This window comes from Lactuca serriola, chromosome 5, assembly GCF_051521515.1.
Source record: "Lactuca serriola cultivar US96UC23 chromosome 5, Lser_US96UC23_V15, whole genome shotgun sequence".
In the NCBI taxonomy this organism is placed as follows: Eukaryota; Viridiplantae; Streptophyta; class Magnoliopsida; order Asterales; family Asteraceae; genus Lactuca; species Lactuca serriola.
The window spans coordinates 285,251,484-285,279,070 of NC_136412.1; positions in this window are offsets into that span (position 1 = coordinate 285,251,484).

Consider the following 27,587-nt stretch of genomic DNA (forward strand, 5'->3'; position numbering starts at 1 on the left):
ATCTAAACAAGCTCTTAGAATTAGTTTATAAGATTGCATGAAGCTTTATGTGAATGTTCTCAACAACACCCAATACTCCTCATAAGCTTGAGAGTGTAAAAGTGTATGAATAAGATTTACACTAAATTCATTCAATAGAGATCAATTTAATGCTTGTTACTTGTTCAATTTCACAAAACAATTACAGATTTTGTAAAAGAGATAACTTGAATAACCTAACCCTAATTCAAATGGCCAATAATAATCACAATTAGAATCAAACATTCGATTGAAGCAAAATCAAATTCATTAGATAGAAATTAAGAACAAACATCATGTCATATGATTGAAGTCACTGCCAAGAAGTCAAAACATGAAATTGGAGAAACTAGGGTTCTAGCCACACATGGCTAGAACAAGATCACAAGTCTAAAAGATGAAATTAAGTGTAATTACAACTTACAAAAACAAGAATTAATGTTTCCAAATGATTGACGGACAAACCCTTGTAAAAACCTTCAAATTCTCCTCTCCAATGGTGCTCTGATATGTTGTGTGTGTGTAAAAATGACCCTCAACCCGTAATATGAAAGATAGGAAAAAACTGTCAAAAGTTGGTTTTTGGGTCGAACACGGCCCGTGTTAAAATAGGCTAAAATGACACGGGTCGTGTTCAGCAACACGCCCCGTGTTGATTTGCACTAAACTGACACGGGTCCTGTTCAGCAACACGCCCCGTGTTGATTTGCACTAAACTGACACGCCCCGTGTTCCTCTCTGACTCCAATTCTAAACTTGATTTTTCCAACTTTTTCGTTCTTCGCCCGATCATCCCGAAATCTTCACTAATGCTTCCCGGCACTTCCCAAAGCGCGTTCCAAGCTCCGGTTCACCTGTAAAGGACATGAAAGAGTGCAAATAAGGTTGTTCAAGAAACTAACCTAAATATGCTAAAATGCAATAAAAAAACAACGAAATTATGCTAAGGACATACATAAAAAAGGGCTAAAAGGTGTGCAAAAAGGTGCACAAAATGCACCTAACATATATAAACACGTATTATATAAAAAATTATTCAAACAAGTTTTTATAAAAAAAAATATAAACAAACACGATTTTATAAAAAAAAATATAGATAAAATGGGTGTTCGTATACATTTTTTTTGTAAAATACGTTTTAGTTTAGATTGTTTTTATAACAACGAATTTGTATATATTTATATACTTAATAAATATTTATTTTTATAACTAGATATTTCATATAAAAACTTTCTAAAAAAAGTTTTTATATAGAAAATATAAGATTTTTAAGTGAAAATACGTTTTTTTGTATAAATATGATTTTATATAGAAAAAACATATTAGAAACAATTCTTTGAGAAAAAAAAAAGTTGTAAAAAAACTAAAGTTAGGATAAATTCAGAATAAAATTCTAAAATTTGGGCAAAAAGGGTAAAGTTTGTATCACATTTGTAACAAAATTTAAAATATGGGCCAAAAGTGTAAATTTTTGACCAAATTTGTAATAAATTTTGAAATCTGGGCCAAAAGTGTAATTTTTGAAAGTTGGATGACATGTTGACCCGATCAAATGGTTAAATTGAATACGATTACCGGTATTTGGGACTTAATTGAATAAAAAAATATATAAGGACTAAATCGATTATGAGGGCAATATGTAGGGACTTTATTGCAGTTTTCCCTATATAAAACCAACAATTTCTAATTTACATGTTAGTTATAATAAAACACAAAACATTATAATTCTTACAAAGTTCTTTCCGACTATCATTCACCATCTTAATTAATTGAGGTACTATTTCTAAGACCATATCTTCAAGTTTAACGGGCGAAGAAAAACTCTTCTTTTTCCATAACTGCAACAAACAAACAATATATATATATAGACACATACACACAAAATATTGATATTTTAAATCTATACAAAATACTTACTTTATTTTCAAAATCATGTTGAATGGTCTCAACAAACATCTTCATATGTTTTATTACTATAAATCCACATTCTCATCCACTTTTTTGTTTGTAGCACTGCATTTAATTGACAATAACTATTTCAAATCACTTGAAATACATTGATAAAAACAAATAGAAAACATATCTTTACCGTTTCCCACATATTAACACGTCCCGGGAAAACATTATCAATGAAAGAAGCAAAGTGGCAATCGTCCTTTTTCTTTTCTTGGTTCTTTTCATAATGTAAAGAATCAAGAATATAACCGCATTTGCTTTTAGAACATAGGATAAAAAGCAACCAATGCAGACTGCAAAAATAATAATTATTTAACAAGTAAGCATATATGTGTAGTGTGTATTACTATTTATATAAGTGTAGTGTGTATATATGTGAACGTGTTATGGAAAGAAAAAAAATTACCCCTATAAATATGGAGCACGAAAATATCGTTTGCCTTTATGATACGAAAATACTTCTTCGTTATGTTTAGTGACGGGCGATAGGTCTGTTTTAGTATCTAAGCGTGCAATGCAAAGCGGATTAAAAAAAACACATTCGGAATCGGGCGACCTAAAACGAAGCCTATATATATATATATATATATATATATATATATATATATATATATATATATATATATATATATATATATATATATAGACACACACACACACAATGTTAGTAAAAATTAATTATATCTAAAAACTTATTATACCATATTAAAAAATATAACAATAACTTACATCGCAAACCAATGAATAACGCTTTGATCAAGCAAATCTCTCAAAGTAGTTGCAACGTCTCGATATATTGGATGCTAATTTGAACCCTACGGCGATACATCCCTTTGGGTGAAAAAATATTAACGACATTTGTATCCCCAAAAAACTCTACTACTTGAAAACCAACAGATTGAACTTGAGGTCTTTGTTTTTGTAATTTGCGCAAGGATGTTAACAACTCAGGTCCATCAAGTGCATGGGATTCAGGTTTGGGTTCGGTTTCGGATTCGGATTCGGATTCAAATTTGGGTTCGGGTTCGGGTCCAGGTCTGGCTACGGGTCCGGGTGCGTTTAAATCAACTTGTGGTGGATTCATAGATAACATCTACAGACAAACAAAAAACGTTAGTACTTAGATATGATTATATACACACATAAAACATCTAAAACAAAACATAATAAATCTAAAAATGAGCATAAAACAAGTTTTTAAGACAAACCATATCAACTAAACCACCTTGAAAATGTTCATTAATTTCATGTTGATAAGCAATGTGGTTTTCCTCAAACTAAAATGACAAACAAATTGTTATAATATTATCAAAATAAAACTAAATTAACAAAAAAATAAGAGTTAACCGGTTGACTATTTGTGGACGATAAACTGAAGTTGTCATGATGTCATCAACATGTATCTGTGGTAGGCGTGATTCGACTCCATTCCCGTGCCACTATTTGATTTGCTAAGTATCTTGTTCACAAGCTACAATATTTTGTAATATTTAAATAAACATATAATAAAATATGTATTTATGTTTAAATATAAATATACCTTTATTGTGTATCTCGGCCACTGAACGATGGTATGCAGAAGATGTTTAACATATTCAACTTCTTCCGTTCGTGTGACGGCATTCACAGGCAAGTTCTCATATATTTCGACAATTTCATCAACCTGTACTTTCACACAACCTGTACTTATTGGTTGTGAATGTATGACCGTTTCAGATGTTGGTCATGCAATACCATTAGCTACTTTCAATTGGGTATCAGCCACATTCACTAGCAACTCACATTTTGTCCTAACCTGTGAATCATACAACATTTTTTGTAAATATAATATAAAAAACATAACTTATTATATATATATATATATATATATATATATATATATATATATATATATATATTTATATATATTATGTGTAAACTATAAATATATTACATCAATAGGTGGGTATTCTGTCAACCGTGCACCAGACGCACCACTAGATTCATGGAATGTTGGGATCATGTCAACATGTTGTCTCGTGCTTCTACTATTTTCCACATTTTTAAACAAACCACCGTAAACCTGGGTCTGGCCAATGAAATTGGATATTGTCCGTGATCTCCCCCCGTGCTCTCGTCCCAAAAGTCTAACTAATAGGTCTTCTTTATTTTGAAAATAGCTCTCATCTGCTATCATTCTTTTCTCTTCTTGTTGTTCATCCAACTCGTAGAGTTTACGACAATCTTCATCGGACTCGCCGAGTTGTTCATCCAACTCGTCGAGTTCAATGCCGATCTTCTCGGTAGTTTGCAGGACTACCTCCATCTGCCCCATCACTCGGTGTCCAACCTCACCCCAACAATGGAGACCGGAATCTCGTGGCGAGCAACGATCTTGCGCACATATATGTTGGTCAACCTCTCGGTCGAAGAACTCTCCTGTATCGCCAAGAAATGAGCACTCTTGGTCAATCGATCCACGATGACCCATATCGCCAAGAAAACGTGAAGCTTTGTACATCCAATAATCATGATTCATCTGAAAATTAAAATAAACAAACAAAGAATGTAATATTTCGATTTTCAACAAACAGGTTATGTAAATTTTAACATTTTAATAATCTATAAAAATCAATTTAAAAATAACAATTAAACAATCATTTAATAAATAAGCAGGTAATATAAAATCAAAAGAACAATAAAATTTAGTTTACCTTTAATGAAAATAACTAGACAATTTAATGAGGCTATTTTGAGTTTTTGTCACTTACAGAGGGAATCTATGGTGAAGAAGAAGAACGTTCACATGTGTAAAGAGAAACCCTCGTACGATATACTTGATAATAACTAGCTTTTAATTGATGCGGTTTTTAGAATATCGCACCAAAAAATCGAAATTGTTGATGCGGTTTATATAAACTGCCCCAAAAAATCTTAATTGATGTGGTTTTTAGAATATCGCACCAGAAAAATCGAAATTTATTGATGCGGTTTAAATAAACCGCCCCATAAAATCTTAATTTAATAGTGCGCGTTTACAGCAAATAGCATCAAAAAATCATTTGTAATGCTATCTTTCGGTGAACCGCATTAATAAATCTATCGGAGGATTTTTTTTTTTTTATTGCTCTTTTAATGCGGTTTTCGTATCTTTTAATACTGCAGGCATTTAATGAGGCGTTTTTCACATACAACCGCCTCAAAAAAAAAAACAAAAAACAAAAAAAACAAAAAAAACAAAAAAAAAAAAAAAAAAAAAAACTATTCGCACTAAATAAGCTCTTCTGTACTGGTGACGATCCTTGAAAGTATGTTGTCACTAGTCATGTTACGTCAATAAATTCATGCCTCCAATTCACATTGCAACTTATAACTCGTCATGGGAGCGAACTTGTTTTTTTTTTTTTTTCTTTCTTGAAGCATATATAAGTGTATAGGTGTATAGATTTAGTTCTAAATGGAATGGGAGCGATCGAGCGATAAATATTACATGTGTCTATGTTGAGGTTTTTGATAGATATGTCGCTAAATGTATAAAAAAAAGCTAGCAAAAGAAACTAGCAACAAAAGACAATTAATTCATCCACTAATTCCAATTCTTTCTAGCCTTACTATTCATATTACAAAACCAATTAAACGAAATAGAAATAATAGAATCAAATATGTACTGTTTCCTATACTTTATGGAACCGAAGATAACGCATTCTGATACTTCAACAACACCCAAATCAAAGTAACACAAATCAATTTCATAATCACCCTATGAAAACGATCTAAATGAAGACCATCGATCCATTACATTAACTCCAAAATCGAAGAAAATGTAGGAATTGGTTTATCAATCCAAACCGCCAATTTTAGCCAAAGTTGGCGGTCCAATGTGCACTCGAGAAAGAGGTGATTTCCGTCTTCTAATTTAGTTATCTTCATGTAACTTAGAATATAATTATTATTGTTGGAACTTCACTGCACTTTTGAAAGCATTTTTTTTAGGAAATCAAAGTTTCTGTAAAATGATGTTTTTTGAAATATTTGGGTGTTATGTTTTGTATACAAGCAAGTAATCTTAAATAATTAATTAACCCTTTTGCTAAACGAAATATAATTATGTTTATATCTTAATAACATAACAGTTCTTATATTTTTGGATTTTTTCAGAAAAAGAAAACATTTTCTACTTAAAATTATCCATTTCCGAATGTAAATGTTGTTCCTCGCGAGTGATGTTGCGTGTTACTTTTCTTGAAACGATCCAAAATATTTATTATATATACTAAAAATATATATACATTTTAATTAATTAATTAATTGTAGGTAAATTCCACCAACTAATATAGGATTCTTTTTATAGTAGATAAGGCACGAATAAAGCACCAGTATCAAAAGAAAAAGGCTATACAAGTCTGTTAAACACACCAAAGACAAAAATGTGGAGGCTTGCAAAACTTTTTGTTATTTTGCAAGAAAGAAAAGGATAAATGAATTAAAACATGGAAATGCAAAAAACACGTGATAACAGATTAAATACTAGATCAAGCAAATAGATAAACATACAAGCTTGTTTTTCTTTTTGCAAGAAAAACAACAATAAACTAAGTCATGCAAATAGATCAACATAGACATGCAACGTTTAAAAAATATATACGAAACTTTAAAGAACCTACAAAAAGATAATTAATAATGAATACGTTGACAAATCGAATTGATGTTTAGTTAGTGAAATAAATTGTATGTGTTTAAAATAATGTAAATCATGTATTGCAAGACATATCTTTGTAAGAAAAATGTAAAATTTAACTAAAACGTGCAACTTGCAAGTGAAAAAGGATTCCAAATCTAAAACACCATTCGCTAAAAAGCAAAATAATAATAATAATAATAATAATAATAATAATAATAATAATAATAATAATAATAATAATAAAGTTTAATTTGGTATATGTAATCCAGACAGCATATTTTAATATTGAATACATACTTACAACATTAGTTGATTTAAAATAAAATAATAAAAACCTACGAACTAAAATCATACTCACTAATATTAAAAGGACAATTATTCACAAATAAAAAAATAAATTATATGAAGAATGTAATAAACATCGTCCTTCAATAATCCAAAACAAAAAATTCTAATCCTTTTAGTAAAAATATGAGTATCTATTTTTCATAAAATGGTTAAATACACTTAACAACCGGATACTTTTGGTTAATTTCTAATGCAAAATAAAGAAAAACACAATCTATTATGCATTTATTTACGAAATAAACACTTACATTGTTTTCCTTTTAAGAATTATTAGAAACATTTTATTTTTTATCAATCGGTTTCGGTGACGGACACAAAAAGTTTGAATAGTGGTGGCACCAAAAGTAATCCGAACAAATCTAAATAGTTGTGTCACTCATATTTCAAGACATTGTACCTAATAGAAAAAAAATTACACTAACGATCCGAATCAGAGCAACGGCCTGAAACCCTCCGGGTACCATATAAGTCTACTACTAATCAGTTTTGTCCAAAATTTTGGTAAAACTTATTAATCGATTTAATTTAAGAGACGTGACAATTAATGATATGGTTGATAACATTTATACTTCATTGTATACTTTTTATTACGACCCAAGGATAATTAAATCTAAAAGATTTAATTTACCATTATCTTTAGTATGACAACCGAAAATCCCTCATCAAATATGTACCAAATTTAGATCCTAAATTAGCTCCTAGACAATTGTATATCATGACTATATAAGTCTCCTCTATATATTGTTCTGCATAATAAAAAATACATACAGTCAGCTGTTCACAGGAACCCTAATACCTTATATGGTATCAGAGCTTCAATTGCTCTAAAGAGTCGATCCTATCTTTTACTTCTTCTTCTTTCCCAGCTATTTCAATGGGATAAAAAACAATACAATTTAATGTTGTAACACACTTCCCAATTAAGTTGAACGCCAACAACTTCCCAGTATGGCGTCGTCAAGTTGAATCTGCCCTAATTGGGCTTGAACTTGACCAATTTATCACTGGCAATCAAAATCCTCCAAAGCGATTTCTTGAAGAAAAGATGGTCCTAAACCAAACCCAAAATACATCTCCTGGTACCGCCAGGATCAAACAATCATCAGTGCTATTCTTGGTTGCTGTTATGATTCCATCCAACCCCTAATTTCATCATCTACTACCTCACGGGAAGCATGGGAACGACTCAATGCTAGTTTTGCTAGTGCCTCTAGATCTCGTGTCATCTCTCTCAAGTCTAAGCTTGTCAAAAACCCAAAAGGCAATCGTTCAATCGTTGAATACCTTCAAGATATGTGCGTCATTGTTGATGACTTGGCACTCGCCCAAAGTCCTATCACAGAAGAAGACCTATTGGTGTACATTTTGTCACAACTTGGTGATGAATATGGAACCATTGTAGCTGCTATCAAAGTATGTGAAACACCACTCTCCTACTCTGAATTGTTTAACAAACTAAGTGACTGTGAGCGAGCCCTTAAGGAACACACTGCCTCCTCTGACCCGGTGATAACCACTATCGTTTACACTTCGCGACAATCAAACATATCCCAACGTGGCCCCAACAATCGATTTTCCAATCAGCAACGCAGCCCAACCAAACGTAACTAATGGTCTTCACTAGGATCTGGAGGTAGTCGCCCAAACAAAAACAATTTTTTTTGTCAATTCTGTAACATCCCAGGTCACATGACTCGTGATTGTCGAAAGCTATCTCGATTCCTAAGAGAAAACAATATCATTATCAACAATTCGCAGCCACCTAATCTTGTCGCTAATGTCACTGTGTTCGGTTCACCTACTATCTCATCACCCTGGCTATTTGATAGTGGTGCCTCTAACCATGTCACAGGTGATCGTTCTACTCTCCAAAATATCTCGGACTATGGTGGACCAGACGAAGTTGTTCTTAGTAATGGTAACAGTCTACAAATTTCACATGTTGGTTCTAAATGCATTAACACACCACTTAAAACTTTAAAACTACCCAATGTATTATGTGTTTCCTAACTAAAAAAGAATCTCATTTCTGTGGCCAAACTATGCAAATCTAATCGGGTTTCTGTTGAAATTTTTCCCTCTTATTTTGTTGTGAAGGATCTTTGCATGGGGGCGCATCTCATGCGGGGGGAGAACCATGAAGATGTCTATCATGCCACACTACCATCCAATCTACAACTCAACCTCACCATCAAAGCTTCACCACTCCACTGGCATCACACCTTCGGCCACCCTTCTACCAGAGTTCTCAAGGGAATCCTTTCAAAATTAGGCCTTAGCTCTAAACTTTCTGATATGCATTGTTCATCCTGTTCAGTTAATAAAAGTCATAAATTACCTTTTGGCGCCAACTCATTTATCATTACAAAATAATTACAATCGATATACTCTGATGTGTGGGGACCTGTCCAAAACTCCATTGACCGTCTCACCCATTATGTCATTTTCGTGGACTATTTCTCCAAATATGTGTGGTTCTATCCAATGAAAAAGAAATCTGATATAGCCATCATATTTCCTCAGTTCAAACTCTTGGTTGAGAAGTTTTTTAAAACACCCATTGTAGCAATCTTTACTGATAATGGTGGCGAATACATATGCCTCTCATCCTTCTTAAAAACACATGGTATTTCTCACTACACCACTCCTCCTCATACACCTGAGTATAATGGTATAGCTAAACGACACCACAGACACATAGTTAAAACGGGCTTAGCTTTTCTTCATTGTGCTAAACTTCCCTTAAACTTTTGGTCTCACGCCTTTGAAACGGCAGTATACCTAATCAATAGGCTTCCCACACCTATTCTCAATAACCATACTCTTTATGAACATCTATTTGGTCAATCTCCAAACTACAACAAACTTAAAACTTTTGGTTGTTTGTGTTATCCATGGTTGAAACCTTATACCACCTCTAAACTCCAACATAGATCCATTCCTTGCCTCTTCCGTGGATATTATACCTCAAAATCAGCCTACAAGTGTTATGATCCCACTACCCAGCAATTGTATCACTCACTCCACGTTCAGTTTGTTGACACTCAGTTCCCCTCACTCTCAACCTCCAATAGACCCTTACCCACACCTGATGACTTTCTTATGTCCTCCCTTCCACCGAAGCCTCCTCCCCTTTCATATTCAACCAAGACTGATCACAATTCCACCATACTCCTTCCTCCTTTGTCTCCTTCGATAGACATTCATCCTCTATAAAATTCCCATTCTACAAACATAGCCTCTCATTTGGCCAACAACTCCTCTCCTCTTATCCATTCTTCAACACACCCTGCATCTCCTGCCACCTGTCGTCTCACCTACTCCAGACACAACACCAGACCAATTTCCACTCCAGCCTCATCACCACCATCATTTTCCCTTTCTGATGTCTCTCCTAATGAATCACTTGTCTCACCTCTTGTTGATTCACCAATGACACCAGATCACTCTCCTCAGTCTGTCCATAACAAAAAGAAAAATCCTAAATACTTTAATAAATCCTTCATTAACACCACAACCCCTTCATCCCATTCCTGATACCATTGAACCTCATACACATACCCAAGCACTCAAAGATCCCAAGTGGCGGCAAGCAATGGACCAGGAGTTTAATGATCTTATGCAAAATGTAACTTGGGTGTTAGTTCCACGTGGCAAACAAAATCCAATCGGGTGTAAGTGGGTCTTTCGGGTGAAACACAATCTGGATGGCACCATATCGAAATATAAAGCCCGCTTGGTTGCCAAAGGCTTTCTACAACAACATGACAGAGATTACTTTGAGACTTTTAGCCCCGTTACGAAACCTGTAACTATTCGTATCATTCTATCTCTAGCTCTTTCACACAATTGGACCCTACGTCAACTTGATGTCAACAATTCATTTCTTCATGGGACACTTCATGAAGAAGTCTTCATGACTCAACCACGGGGCTTCATTTATCCTAAATTTCCCAATCATATCTGCAAACTACGAAAATCCCTCTATGGTTTGAAACAAGCACCACGGGCATGGTACATAGAATTAACATCTTTCCTTCTTACTTGTGGTTTTCACAAATCACAAGCTGATGCCCCTCTCTTTATCTACAATCATGATAAAATCTTCTGCTTTTTCATGGTATATGTTGATGATATCGTTCTCACAGGTAAAGATAACAATTTCATCACTCACTTTATTAGCACCTTATCAAATCGGTTTTCCATCAAAGACTTGGGACCCCTACATCATTTTCTTGGAATTGAAGTTATTCCCAATACTAATGGCCTCTTCCTATCCCAAAACCGTCATATTCAAAATCTTTTAACACAATTTCATATGGATGGTACTAAAGACTTGGCTACTCCTCTAAACTCTTCTCAGGTTCTTCACCCCATGGATTGGTCACCAAGCGTTGATCCAAATCCATATCACAAATTGGTCGGTTCCTTCCAATACTTGGCCTTTACAAGACCAGATGTCTCCTTCGTTGTTAACCGGTTAGCTCAATTTATGCACTCTCCTTCAGAAAATCATTGGCAGGCGCTAAAATGGGTGTTATGTTATCTAAAAGGTACAATCCATCATGGGTTATATCTTAAACGAGGCTCCTCTCTTGACCTAAAAGCATTCTCTGACTCTGATTGGGGAGATACCTTGAATGGAGGTCGTTCTACCACTGCTTACATTCATTATCTAGGATCTAACATTATTTCTTGGAAATCAGCACGTCAGAAGTCTGTTTCTCGTTCCTCCACTGAGGCAAAATACAAAGCCTTAGCAAATGTAGCCACCGAGGTTTCTTGGGTTCAGAACTTACTCACGAACTTGGTGTTCAGCAATCCTCTCCTCTTACACTTTTTTGTGATAATACAGGAGCCACCTATCTATGTGCTAACCCGGTTTATCATTCACGCATGAAACATATAGCTTTGGACTATCATTTTGTATGTGAGAAAGTTGTTTTTGGCTCTTTAAAAGTTCTGCATATCAACTCTAACGATCAGTTCTCACCAAACCCCTCAGTCAGAGCCTGTTTGTTCGTCTACGTTCCAAGATTGGAGTCTCCGACGGATCCTCCATCTTGCGAGGGAGTATTACGACCCAAGGATAATTAAATCTAAAAGATTTAATTTACCATTATCTTTAGTATGACAATTGTAAATCCCTCATCAAATATGTACCAAATTTAGATCCTAAATTAGCTCCTAGACAATTGTATATCACGACTATATAAGCCTCCTCTGTATATTGTTTTGCATAATTAAAAATACATGTAGTTAGCTATTCACATGAACCCTAATACCTTATACTTTTGACCTCTTATAACATCTTATAACATCAGTTATCGTCTTAATTCACTTATTATTTTATTAATAATCTTTTATTGAAAATTTAGATAAACATTGATAGGTAAAAGATAATGTATTTTCTTTCATGATAAAACGTAATATGAGTTTTTTCAAACATCTCTATTTTAATAAAAGAATAGTTTTTACGACACTTGTCATCTTCTTAGCTAGCCCAATTTTTTTATTTTCCCACTTAAACATGTATTGATCAGCAAAATTGGATTCACTCAACTTGATAGCAATCACACCCTTAAAATCAGTGACAAATCATCGATTAACAATCAGCAAAATTGCTTGAAAATGGAAGCAAATCATATATTTTATTTAATTCTCAACACCCTTCTTATTTATTCTTTTAAATTTATTATCTTTCCACGCCACAGACAAAAAGTTAAGGGCATCATAACAACGAAGATGAAGAGTTGATCAAGCAACAAAAATTTTGGTGTAGATGTTAGCGATTCGATGTGCTTTTGTCCCGACACCATTTGATTGGATAGGTATTCATCATATCTCTTTAAAATGCACCGCATCTTCACCCATATATTATTCAAGGTAAAAGCTTATAACATTTTCATTCATTTTAAATCATTTAAATGTGATATTTATTTACATGTTCAATTTTTATGATAAGCTTTGTTATTTTCCTTTTGATATAATGATTCAAATTCAAATTCGAAGACACCTAATGGAGTTCTGGTCACTTATAATTGCATTCTATAATAGATGGCATTGGACCTTCTGATAATCTTGTCTAATGATGTTAGGGTAAAATGCTTTTCGTAACATGTAAGTGTGTATTTCAATATTTGGTATTTTCTGTGAGTTTTGATGCACGTCAAGTGTTTCAGGGGCGGAGCCAACAGGGGGGCTATTGGGTGTTTTGCCCCCCTAACTCGATTGGTATTAGTGTATTATAGTTAAAGCCCACAGTCAATTATACTTCATCTCCTTTGGTATGCATTTAACTGTAATTAATGTTAGTGGATATTAATGTTTTGTTATACATTATTCATTATTTATTATTTAACTTTTTCAAAAAACATCAAACATATAACTAAACAAGTAACATTGCAGTATGTATTATTACTTTCTTTATTACAATTTTTTTATGATATGACTATAAATTCACGTAAAGTATAAACAGATATCTCATTCAAATGGTTTATATATATATATATATATATATATATATATATATATATATATATATATATATATATATTATGATGCACGTCTTAGCCCCCGTTAATCTAAAATTCTAGCTCCGCCCCTGAAGTGTTTGATGAATGTTTGGTTTATTTCACAAGGAATTGAATAAAATATGTTTGGTTTTTGGAATTTTTTGTTATGTTATATAAAATTTGGTTGAGTATTTGTTTATTTCTTAATAATTAAAAACAACTACAAATATGTGGCTATATATAGCCGAACATAAGGTTTATAAAGAGGAAATAATAAGTATCCTAATTTGATAATAATACTAATACTTAGAGAAAAAGTAATATTGGAAGACAAGGAACTTAGAGACACAAGAATCTCAATACTCTCTCTCAAGTTGGAATGTGAAGATCACAAACACCAAATTTGTCACGCAAAAATGTAAAACGTTTAGCTCCCATTGCCTTTATAAATATATCTGCAGTCTGGAACTTAGTTCAAATAGGACAGGGTACTACATCACCATTATTTACACGTTCCCAACAAAATAACAGTCCATTTTGATGTGTTTTGTTCTTTCATGGTAGACTGGATTGACTACTATATGCTTATCTACTTCGTTATCACATGATAAAGGAGTTGCACTTAGTTGTACTGCATCTAGATCTTTTAAAAGCCATGGAAGCCATAAAACTTCACAAACAATACTAGCCATCGCCCTGTATTCCGCTTTAGCAGAAGACCTCGCAACTACACTCTACTTCTTAGTACGCCAAGATATGGGAGCCCCACCTAAGCTAATAAAATAATATGTACATGATCTTCTGGTGGATGGACAACTTAACCAACTGGCATCAAAATAAGCAATTAAACTAAGATCTCCTGAATCTGGTAAAAACAATTCTTGTCCCGGAGTAGCTTTAAGATACCATAAAACTCAAAAGTTGCATCCATCAATTTGACCTTTTTGGATGACTCAAAAACTGACTGAGTTGATTAATAGAAAAGTTGATATCAGGACGAGTTACATTTACATAGAGCAAGTGCCGCACCAAACGTTGTATCAACATCAGAACCATCATCATTTTTATGTAAGCATAAATTTTGTTCCATAGGAAAATTACTAGGTCGATATCTTTGAGTGCCACTGTCTTTCAGTATATCCAAAGTATACTTTTTCTAACTTATGAAAAAACCTTTTTATGACTGAGCTATTTCAATACCAATAAAGTATTTGAGAACCCCTAGATCTTTTATACTGAAAGGAGAGTGTAAATGTAGCTTGACATCTTTTATTTTCTCACGGTCATTTCCCATTAGAAGCACATCATCAACATATATGAGAGCCAAAATATGTATATCACCCTTTCGAAATATGAACATAGAGTGATTAACATTTGATTGTCGAAATCCATTACTTATAAAAGCTTTAGTGAATTTTTGTTACCAATTTCTAGATGCTTGTCGTAATCCATAAACTGATTTTTGTAACTTGCAAACTTGATTTTCACGCCTTTTGTTGAAACCTTGTGGATCCTTCGTGTACACCTCTTCATCAAGATCTCTATGTAATAAAGCATTATTGACATCCAATTAGTGTACTTCCCAATTTTTCGTGGATGCTACAACAATAGCACATCTAACAGTAACAAGTTTGGCAACCGGTGCAAATGTCTCATGAAAATCAATTCCTTCAATTTACGTGAAACCTTTTGCAACTAAAAGAGCTTTATATCATTCAATTTACCCATCTGGGTTGTATTTTATTTTGTAGACCCATTTTGATTCAGTTGCCTTCTTTCCGGGAAGAAGATCGGTTAAGATCCATAGTCCTTTTTCTGTAAGTGCTTGTATTTCTTTACTCATAGCCTCTCTCCATTTTAGATTTAAATCCGCTTGAGCAAAATTCTTGGGTTCATCATGAGAAGTAATGGAAGCTAGAAAAGCTCTATGTGACTTAGAGAACTTTTCATATGAAACGAAGTTGGAGAAAGGATGTGTTGTGGATGTGGTTTTCGAATGCTCTAAGGAAGGTGGTAATTCCATGGGAAATTCTTCTAAATGTTTTGTTGTAGCTTTAGGCCGGAAGCTTTGTCTCACCGGTGGAAGTTGTGTTTCTTCATGCCATGGCATTTCTTCATGTCTTGGAATTTCTTTGTCTCTTGATGTTTCTTCGTTTCTTGGTTGATTAGAATGTAACTCGGTGTGTGAGTCATAATAAATGATAGCTTCATGAGAATCTTTGTCTTTTGAATAAACGTTGTTGTCGATCTCTAGTTGAATTTGTTGTAAAGATTCAGCAAAATCCATGTTTTTTTTCAGTATATTTATTCATCTCGTAGTTGTTTCCAAAGGGAAATACATCTTCAACAAAAGTAACATTTCTGCTTATGCAAATCTTTTCACTCTTAAGGTCATAAAGTTTGTATCCTTTTGTCCCATTAGGTATCCTAAGAACAAGCAAGGCCTCCCTCTTTCGCCGAATTTATGTTGTTTTCCTAAGAAATCATAGGCATAAGCAAGGCAACCAAAAACATTTAAACGTTTATACGATTGTGTCGTTCCAAGTAAGCTTTTGTGTGGAGTTTTTTCTTCTAATACTTTGGTTGGTAGTTTGTTGATGATGTATGATGTTGTTAATACACAATCACCCCAAAATTCTATTGGTAGAGATGCTTGAAAACGGAGAGCCCGTGCTATGTCAAGTAAGTGTCGATGTTTTCTCTCAACAACTTCATTTTGTTGAGGAGTATAAGGACACGATGTTTCCAATAATATTTCGTTTTCTTTGTAAAAATCCAACATGTTTCATGATTTGAATTCTGAACCATTATTCTTTTCGTATCCTTTTGATGTTTTTTTGAGTTGGGTTTTGGCCATGTTGTAAAATAACGTGAGGGAATAAGAGGCTTCAGATTTGTTTTTCATTAAATAAACCCACACAGCTCTACTATGATCATCAACAATAGATAAGAAATAATAATCCCCATTTAGCATATCATATTAGTAACGACCCCATATATCAAGATGAATCAGCTCAAAACATTCAATTATTTTAGAAAAACTAATAGGAAAATGTAATTTATTTTGTTTGGCCTTAATATAAGAATCGTAAAAATGACTACTATTATCTATATCTATTTGTTGAATTTTCTTAAAAACTTCTTTCGAAGCATGTCCTAATCTTCTGTTCCATGCAGCTTGCTTACTCAAAACCGCCATTGCCATTTTATTTCTTTTGAACGCTCTAAGTAATACAAGCCATCACATTCCTTACCCGTGCCAATCATTCTTCGAATGCAAGTCATGTATGAAACAATTCTGGAAGAAAAGTTATTGAACATTGTAGATCTCGTGTGAGACGACTAACAGACATTAAATTGCATTTGAAGTAGGGAATGTTAAGGACGTGATTTAGTTTTAAACCATCCGAAAGTTGAACGTCACCAATTCCTTCTACGGGAATGTTTTCAACATTCGGAATGGTAACAGTAGCAACATCTTTATTAATTTTAATATTTTTCAACCAACTTTTATGTGCATTTATATGTTCACTGGCCCATGAGTCTATTACCCATGAGTTTTTAGACATATCTACCAAATTTAAGTTTGGAGTACCAAAAGTCTTACCAGCCATGTTTGCATCGGGTGTGTGTGCGTGAGCTTTCATCATTCGGAGCATTGGCATGAGTTCATTGTATTCGTCCTTTGTGATGTTTTGTTCTTCAGTTTTAGTAATGTTTGCAGCACATGGTTGTGATTTTGGCTCTCTAGGTTGAGTTTTGATGTTTGTAGTTTGAACATTCCACCAATCTCGACATCCTACTAATTCGAAACAACCTTCAATGGTGTGTCCAACTTTTGATAATGATTGCACCATTTGTCGTCATTTTTCTTAACGCAGTCATCTCGTTTTTTAGCATTATATTTTGTTGGAGGCTGCTTCTTTCATTTATCCCCATCGTTTGAAAGGCAGCTACTTCATTCGAGGTATGTCTTGCAAGACTAATTACTCGTTGTTGTTCGTCTTGTCTTACAGGGTGGAATGCGATTCCTAGTGTGGGTAAAGGTTCGGTAGTTAGGATTTGAGTTTTAACGGTATTATATTCTTCATTAAGCCCATTAAGAAATCATAGAGATGCTCCTATTCACGTAGCTTTGAAATTTCTTTGGAGATGTCGCAGGTACAACCACTTCATTTACACGTGGGAAGTTGACTGATTGCTTGAATTTTGTCCCAAGCTCTTCGTAGTTTGGTGTAGTACGCCGATACCGTCATTCCTTCTTGACGGATGGCAGTGACGGTGTGTTTGAGTTCGTAATCTCTAGGAGCGTTTTCTTTCCCAAACCTTTCTTCAAGGTCGACCCATATATCATGAGCCTTTATCACATATTTTACGTTGTTTTTGATTTCTTTTTCCGTAGAACTAACGAGCCATCCTCGTACCATGGCGTTGCAACGTTTCTAATTCATTAGGTCAGTTGCATCTTCCGCCGGCATTGGCATGAACCATCAACGAACCCGAATTTATTTTTGCCAAATAAAGCGTTTGTCATCTCGCTTTGCCAATCACTAGTTTCCATCACGTAACAAGCTTTCACCAATGAAGTTTTGCCCGGGATGATAGGCAGCAGTGAGGAAGTATGGTGTCATAATATCGATGGTGGTGTTTTCCTTCTTCGAGCTTTCTGGAATATATCCAGCCATTGTTTAAAAGCAAACTAGGATATGATTCCCAGATTTTGCTCTGAAACCATATAAAATTTGGTTGTGAATTTGTTTCTTTCTTAATAATCAAAAACGATTACAGAGATGTGGCTATATATAGTCGAACATAAGGTTTATAAAAAGGAAATAATAAGTATCCTCATTTGATAATAATACTAATACTTAGAGAAAAATTAATCTTGGAAAACAAGAAACTTAGAGACACGTGAATCTCAATATGTTACTTTAGTTGCTACTACCGTATATGTGTTCCAAGTGTTTCTTATGACGTTGAAAGACCCAAACTTTCATACTAAAGACATTATTACTCCAAGTTACTTCAAAACATACTACATGAATATTCATAAATAATATTTTACATTGATAATTTGATTATAAAAGACTGGATACAAACCGACTAAGTTTTAGTATATTACATAACTACCCAAGATATTATAATTTTATACATACACGATCACTAAATACAAAAGTAATATTATTAACTATTCTAAATCTTCTAACTGTATATGTCTATACTGGATGTTTATCACCTGCAATAATTTAAACACTGAGAGGGTAAGCGGTGACGCTTAGTGAGTTCAATAATAGATACAATATAACGTTATGTCATATATATATATATATATATATATATATATATATATATATATATATATATATATATATATATATATATGGCAGAAGCAAAGATGAACAAGGAAGTACAAAGCCATATGTGAATCATGTGACAAACTTTCCATATCAATCGATGATTGATATACAATCAATGAGACATAACAATTTGAATGTTTGATATACATCAATAAAGCTTCGGCCCAATTGGCACAAAAGACATATAATTTCTGATTAACATTTTGGTAGATTTCAGGCTTTTAACCCTATCTAACATTTTGCCAATGTCATAGTGGTAGAAGTCATTCTCTTATGAGACATGCTCTACACGGCCAAAGGCTACATACCAATACCAGTGTGAAACTAAGTCCTTTCACTAATCACATGGCCAAAGGTACAGCTTTGCTATCAAAATAACACGAAATAATAACATGGGAAAATAACATGGAAACGCACATAGCATATATAACATATAACATACAATTATTCTTATATATTGAACTCACCGTGAAATAACCGGAGGTTAAAATACTAATTTGGGCAACACTTCGTTCTAATAAATAAGTTTCTTCGATGAAAGCCGGGAGCTTTTTAAAAAACCGGGCCTTGCGAGGGTTGAGCTTCAAAACCGAAAAGATAAATTTTTCGGGGTCTTCGGGCACTTCGGAACGTTTTTCGGATATTGGGTATGATCCCGAGGCTTTAGGGAAGTTGGAAAAGCAAAAATAAAGGTTTCGGGGTGAAAAATATGAGAATTTCTAACATTAGCCGGGAGGGTTCGCACCCTCCTATTTATAGGGTGAACTTCGGACCGAGGAGGGGGCACGTGGCTCGCATGCGAGGGTGCCAGGCATCGGAGCTCGGACGTAACATGCGTCAGACACGCATCAGTCTCGGACTAGGCCGCGCCATCAGATGCGAGGGGTAGCGACACGCGGGTCAGACACGGGGCAAGATGCGAGGATCCGGGTGACGTGTCCGAATTTTGACCTTATCCAAGCGAGATTTCTTGGGTTTTGTGTCCCTATCTTCAAAAATCCACAACTTTCGCATACGAGCACCATCTTCGACGTTTTTTATATGCATGTGTAGGCGAGATTATAATCTACAACTTTCATTTAGACTCGGTCGGCTAAATTTGGATTTATTTTTAATATTATTATTTTTAACAAACCGGGACTGGAAAATCCGTTAAAATTCATAACTTCTTCATCTGACGTCCGTTTTTGTCTATCTTTTTACCGTTGTACTACTATTGACGAGACCTTCGATTCTGGTTTAGGTTGTGTCGGCTAAAAATCACTCGATCTTTATTTCGAGTTTTTAGCTGTCTACTGTTATTCCGAAACTTAGAAAAATCATAACTTCCTCATACGAAGTCAGATTTGGACGTTCTTTGTATGAAAATTCTCAGTTTAACGAATACTACGACTTTTGTTTAGATCACTAAAGCTCAAAAGTAGTTCATCGAAAACTCATTTTTTTACGCTAAATAGTGTTTGCCGGTTTTGTCGCGGATCTTCGATTGTTCATAACTTCTTCGTTATAACCTGGATTTCGATGAGGTTTTTGCCTAAATGTTTCTAACGAGATTCTTTACAGTTTTCTATAATAAAATTTTACTTATTTTAAAGTTTATATTTTCATTAAATTTCAATATTTGACATTTGATTGGAATCTCATAAGACTTCCAATATTTTCCGAGTGATTCTAAAGATAGTTTTACTTCATTTCTAGTAAAAACTATCTGTTCGAACTCAACGCTTAATATCATATAATATTCATAATATTATTTATTATTAATTTTTTTTTAAAACTACAAAACACGATAACTGAACGTGTATGTTACAAATACCTCCTCCTTTTGAGGATTTCGTCCCCGAAATTACAGCGATTAAAACAAATGGGGGATATTTTGCTCTTATCTCATTCTTATTTTCCCAAGTATAATTTGGGCCTCGATGGTGTTTCCACTTGAAAAGCATGAACTCTATTTCTTTATTACATAGATTAGTCGCTCTTTCGTTTACGATTCTTCAGGCTCTTATACATATGTTAACTTATTATCCAGTTTAACCTCGGATAACAGAACCGTTTCATCATATATGCTTAAACATTTACACAGATAACTTACATGAAACACATCATGAATACTTGTCGAATCTTCCGACAATTTTCAAGCGTTATGTTTGTATACCAATTCTCTAGAAATTTTGAAAAGTCCAAAAATTATAGGACTTAATTTTTCTTTCTTCCCAAATCGCTTAATGCCTTTCCATGGGAATACCTTCAACATTACAAATTCATCCACCTGTAGTTCTATAGGTCGTCTTCTCTTTACTACATAGGACTTTTGTCAATCCTGGGCTGCTTTCATTCTTTCTTGTACAATTTGAATTTTATCAGTGGTGTCTTGAATCATTTCAGGGTCGCTAAGGACTTTCTGTCCTACATCATGCCGACATAATGGAGTATGACATTTACGCACATATAGTGCTTCATCTGTCTGGGGATGATAAGTTGTTCTAAGAGTAACACGAGATCCCAATTCACATTGCATACTTGTCCGAGAATGAGAAGTGAAGCTACTATCACGATTGGAATTAATCTTTAGCGGCAAACCATGTCTTGCAACAGTTTAATCCAAGTATACTTGTGCATATTTCTCTATTGGATCTATCCGGGATATTCTAGGCAAATCAAAGGGGAAAGCGTCAGGATATTCAGGAATATCATTTACAGTTTTCTTCTCCTCTTTCGAGGTATCAACTGTATAGGCTAGATAAGTAGAATACTCATTCGATGTAAGTTTACGAGTTTTTAGGAAATATATCATTTTTAAGATTTTAAGTCTTTGTTTACTAATGACATAAAATAGAATTTTCTTCATCAATAGGAATTCGTATTTTCTTTTCGTAACACAAGAGTTCTACGTGGTTCTTTAATAATCAATCCATGCCGAGAATAATATCAAAATTGGGCAAGGAGATAGAAATCAAGTTAGCAAGAAAACTATAACCTTCAATTTCTATGACACAATCTCTATAGACTTTATTAGCAAGTAATGATACAATTCCCTCGGTATCTACATGATATGATTTGGCGAATGTAAAACAAGCAATTTGAAAGGAATACGCGAATTCATGAGACACAACAGAATCTGAGGCACCAGAATCAAATAATATATGAGAAAGTCTAGAGTTGACGAGAAATGAACCAGTCACAACATTCGGGTTCTCGTGTGCCTCCTCTATGGTAATCTGAAATGTACGACCTTTAACTAAACGATTGTCAAACTCTCCAAACCTCTTAATTGATGGTGGTCTTTAAATCTGCACTCGCTCTTCATTCTCTATTAGGCCTTCGGTCCTAATCTTTGAGTTAAAACTCAATTCTCATTGCAGACTCCTGCTCCTTCTTAAATTTGATTTATAGACTAAATCCAGGATAAGGTCTTACTTTTATTATAATAACAACCCGAATTGTCATATTCTAATGACATTTGGTTGCATAACGCAAAAGACACACAATGAACCAAACTCTCATCTCTAATAGTCAAATACTATTACGTAAGTAACCTTCCTTCATGTTCTAATGTAATATAATCACATTCTAGAATGTAGCACTTCTGGCTACAAAATTCTTTACTATAACGGTGATCGTGATACTTCTATTGGTCGCTTCGATTATCTTTCATTTCAATCTCCTAGATTAAGTTGGATGTTACATCAATCTTGGTTTTCTGAACCATGTAACCTACTCGTCTTTTTCGGACTCTGTTTGATATGACCACTAGGGTCGGAAAAACAATCATTTTCCGAGTCATTACCGAAACGATGGTAACAACATACATGAATAAAACAGAATCAATTACTAACTTCTTGGTACCCTTGTGACTTTCCCTGATCCAAGTGTGAGCCCTGTGCTGTGACATCCCCATTTTCACGGCCAGAAAAGACTATTATGTTTATGCTTTATAAAAATCAGAGTACCCTTTTTATAAAAATGTTGCGGAATTTGCTCCCAGAAAAACATGATAAATACGTTATCAAAGCATTTTCGAATAAATGTATTTTTTTATTTATTTTAAAACATTGGGATGTCATTGTCAATACAGAAACATAAGCATAAACAGAAGTTACATTCATTATCACTAGTGATTTACATCTCCTTAATCTCTCAGTGTAATGTAACTTCATATCATTACCTGTGATACAAATAAACTGAGTGGGTCAGGTTGGGAAACCTGGTGAGTACATAGGGTTTTCAACCCACAATAATATAATTAACTTGTTTCTTCACATAATACATGCCAAACAATTAACCCGATTACCCATCCTCATTTTCTTCATTTGATATTCCCTAAAGTATTACCTTAAGGTTCATCTCCTATATCGTATTTACCTCTCATCTCTTTGCATCTCATTTCCTTATATGTCCGTTCCTAAGGACTTTTCCTAAGGATCATCTCCTACATCACACAGACAATAATGGTTCGGGGATTACTCCATCGATACGCACCTAGTAAGGGTTGGAGTATCATCGCATGAATACGTAGTTACAACATCGCATGAACTCGTAATTCATAGTAAGGGTTAGAGTATCATCACATGAATATGTAGTTACAACATCGCCTGAAATCGTAATTCATCACCTACAGGTTGTGAGCCTGCTTGTGTTTCCACGGGGTTGTTTATAATTGTCTGTGGTCGCCATCTATACTCTGGTATACGACTACATCTCCAAATTGCCAGAGAAGGTTATAGTATCTTTCATCCTACATCACCGATTCATCATCACCTATCTATCACCTAATTATCATCACCTTCCTATCATCACCTATCTCTCATCATTTTATTTCATCACATACCAACTATTGCATCTACCCATGTTTTATCCCAACATATTTATAGATATAAAATAAATATATATTTTAAATCATTTAAAACATGTATAAAATCATTCATCCAGCATAGACAGCAGGTATTCAAATAATATGCACACATAGCTCGTAATTTATATAAAATACTTCATATCTATGTGTAAGACGAAAGGGACCATGCACTCACTTGATAAGGTGGTGACTCGGTACTCGGAAATCGCTTCGTTTACTTTAAAATAATTTCCTTCGACGAAACCTAGTATTATTACCACTAGATTTTAGTCTAATATTTACTGTGACTAATTATTAGTCTTATTATTATTATTATTATTATTATTATTATTATTATTATTATTATTATTATTATTATTATATAAGCGTTTAAACAATACTTTCCAACCACTATGTATAGACAAGGGTCAGACATAAAACATCAGAGGGCAGGACCATTTTGGCATATAGCACTTTTGAAATCCAACAACCCTATGCAGCCCTTTAAACCAGATTCCCCGTACCGCGAGTAGTTAAAAAGATATTATAATGACACTTATATATGTCATAATAATAGCTCAAATATATATTATAAGTTCATAATAACAATACTAATTTTAAATATAAACTATATTTAAAATAGGGTAAGCATAACTTACTTACAAGGGGGTTTAGCTAGGAGTCGGGCTCTGCAGGGGCAGAACTTCGTCGCTGAATCTTTTTAAGAAAGATTCGTGCAGCGCTTCAACGCTCACCTTACTATAATAAAACTATAGAAAGAGAAGTCGAATCACGAGGGACCAAAATGTTCGGGGGATAAGAAGAAAAAGACTCTTGAATCAAGAGAATGGTGCAAGAAATATGAGAGCCCAAACCTCTTATTTATAGTAATTGAATTTACAAAAACTACCCTCCATAATTACTTAATGACCTTATAGTTATATAAACGACTAAACATCCCTTCATAATACTATTGTAAATAGATTTAACAATATTTGTACTAAACTAATGTCGAAAGTACTCAACACTAGTCTTATAATAACCGCATCGTCAATTCCTTTCTAATGATATATACATTTGTATATATATATATATATATATATATATATATATATATGTGTGTGTGTGTGTGTGTGTGTACGTATGTATGATATATACTTTATTTTAATACGTAAATATGTTATTATAATTTGTAACTCATTCATACGAACTCCATTTTTGACGTTCTTTATATCCACGCGTTGGTATTTACGAGTACTACAACTTTCATTTAGACGCCGTCAGCTAATTCTCATTCTATATCAGATTTACAAAACTGTATCGAATTTATCGCGCTCGAAGACTAGGGACCAAGCTTCGTCCATATCTTTCGCATATGAGCTCTGTTTTTGTACTGTCTTTTTATCGTTTAACTCCTATTAACGATATCTTCATTTCTAATTTAGATTATTTTCGCTGAAAATCGACCGATCTAAAATTCGAATTTCCAGGTTGTGCATTGTTATGCTAAATCTTAGAAAAATCATAACTTCCTCATACGATGTCAGATTTGGGCGTTCTTTTTATGGACGCTCTCATTTTAACATATTCTACGAATTTTCTTTAGATTACTAAGGCTAAAAAGTCCTCTATCGTAAATTCACTATTTACATCTCCCGGTGTCGTGTCGGTTTTGCCGAAAAACTTCGACGGGTCATAACTTCTTTGTTATAACTCGGATTTCGGCGTTCTTTATATGTATTGAACCCTTGTAACATATACTACAACTTGATTAAGATTAATCCTTCTAAATAATCTTCCATCAAAAACTCATTTTTGATGTTTATTGTCTCTAAATTGACTAGCCCGGATCTGCGGGCGTTACATGTGCTTCCAGTAGTATAGGCCTCTACTACTATTCACACCTACTCATACTCATCCCAAGTATTGTCTCGCAGTTTTCCAAGTCACCATTCAAAATCACAAAGCAACTTACCACACAGGAATGTGTTCAAACAAGTACATACAACAATTTCTCCTAGACTCAACTAGGGATTTCGCGTTTCTATCAAACATATCTTGGATTACCTATACTCGCCTTCTAGGATTCTTCTCACGTATATGCTCGATCTAGCATATTCTAATACTTTTTCATAGTTCGATAGAAATTTTACTTCCAATTCTTCATATAAATTCTTTCTCGGGTAGTGTCTACTTTACAAGACATATTACACCAAAATTTACTCTAGCAGTGTGAAGACAAACGGTTTCTAACTACCTACATCATCTTCTAACTTATGTAAGTCCCATGCACATTTGTTCATTTCATTATCCTTTCATAACATTGTCATTCCTTTATATGCGAAAATTTTCTTCTTACGGGTGTATCTATTAAGTCTACTTCTTAGGAATCTATCCTAGGAAGTCTGCATTTTAACTGCATCTCAGCATATTCTACTAGCTTCGACTTGGTTCTCTGTCATTCTTAACAGCAATATCTCTTCCCATACAATACTATGAGTGTATATCTTCTTCAACTATATACTCTACCTTACTCTGACTAGTAAGTCATTCAGCCTTTCACAACCATCCTAATCATGTATGTTAAAGTCGGCATAACACACTATGGAACTTTCATAAGGATGTGATAGAAGTCAATTGTCACTTGGTGTTATTAAATACTAAGTTTGATCATCTTGTATAAGATTACATGTCAACTCTTACCATACTACTCAAACTATATACTACATCATAATGTTAGGCAAGGTCTTGGTCTATTGAGTCTGAAAACTTCATTAGCCTTTCCTTTGATCTTCATTTAATTCTTCTAAATCTTGTACAACATTAATTTTGATACTGTCGAAATATTTATCACCATTTTCAGCTCCTCTAACTCTATAAGTAATCACTGCTTTGATTTGGTCAACGGTGGAACAACTTCTTGGATTACACCAAAATATTCATCTTGCCCAAACGTGTTTCAAACGCACATCATTCTTCCAAAGATGTTATTATATCATCAAACATACTTTGAATGTACAATACCACTCTATAGGTATTAATACAATATTTACGATATTACTTGATAGGTATTATTTTACGATATTCTTCGATCGTTTATTTATGAAGTTATCGACATCAACTATCATAAATCTTTTTATCACTTCGAAAGTTTCATACCAATTCTAATACGGAATTTCTTAGAATTCTGAACATAAAATTTTCTTTTCTAAACCAAGTTCGGCAACAGACCTTAAACTTCCTCAAGTAATAGCAATATAGGTAAGCAACCTAAGGCATGTTATATTTATTTATCATTTAGCACATAATAGAATAAAAGGCATATCTCCTCTTAATATTCTAGTGCTTGTATCCATTAGGTATTCAACCTAAAGTATACCATATACATATCATATCATCATCACTTAGCAATCCATGTTTAAGTCTAGAAATTCTCAAAATTACTAGTTTACTTAAACTAATTCTCTGAAAATTTTGAAGTAACGTAATATTTTAGAATACTAGGGTTTATCACTACCCAATACCCCACTTAAGTCTTTCCTATGGTTTGTATCCATATACTTACTATGAATTCGTTCATATATTGAACTTCCAACGGTTTAAGTCTAAATACCAGTCCGTGGTATTTAGTTCACTTAAACTAGTGCTCTGATACCATGATTGAAAGAACCCCTTTCTAAACTTTACAATATTTGACATTTATATGGCAGAAGCAAAGAGGAACAAGGAAGAACAAAGGCATATGTGAATCATGTGACAAACTTTCCATATCAATCGATGATTCAATTCAAAGATATACAATCAATGAGACATAACAATTTCAATGCTTGATATACATCAATAAAGCTTCGGCCCAATTGGCACAAAAGACATACAATTTCTGATTAACATTTTGGTAG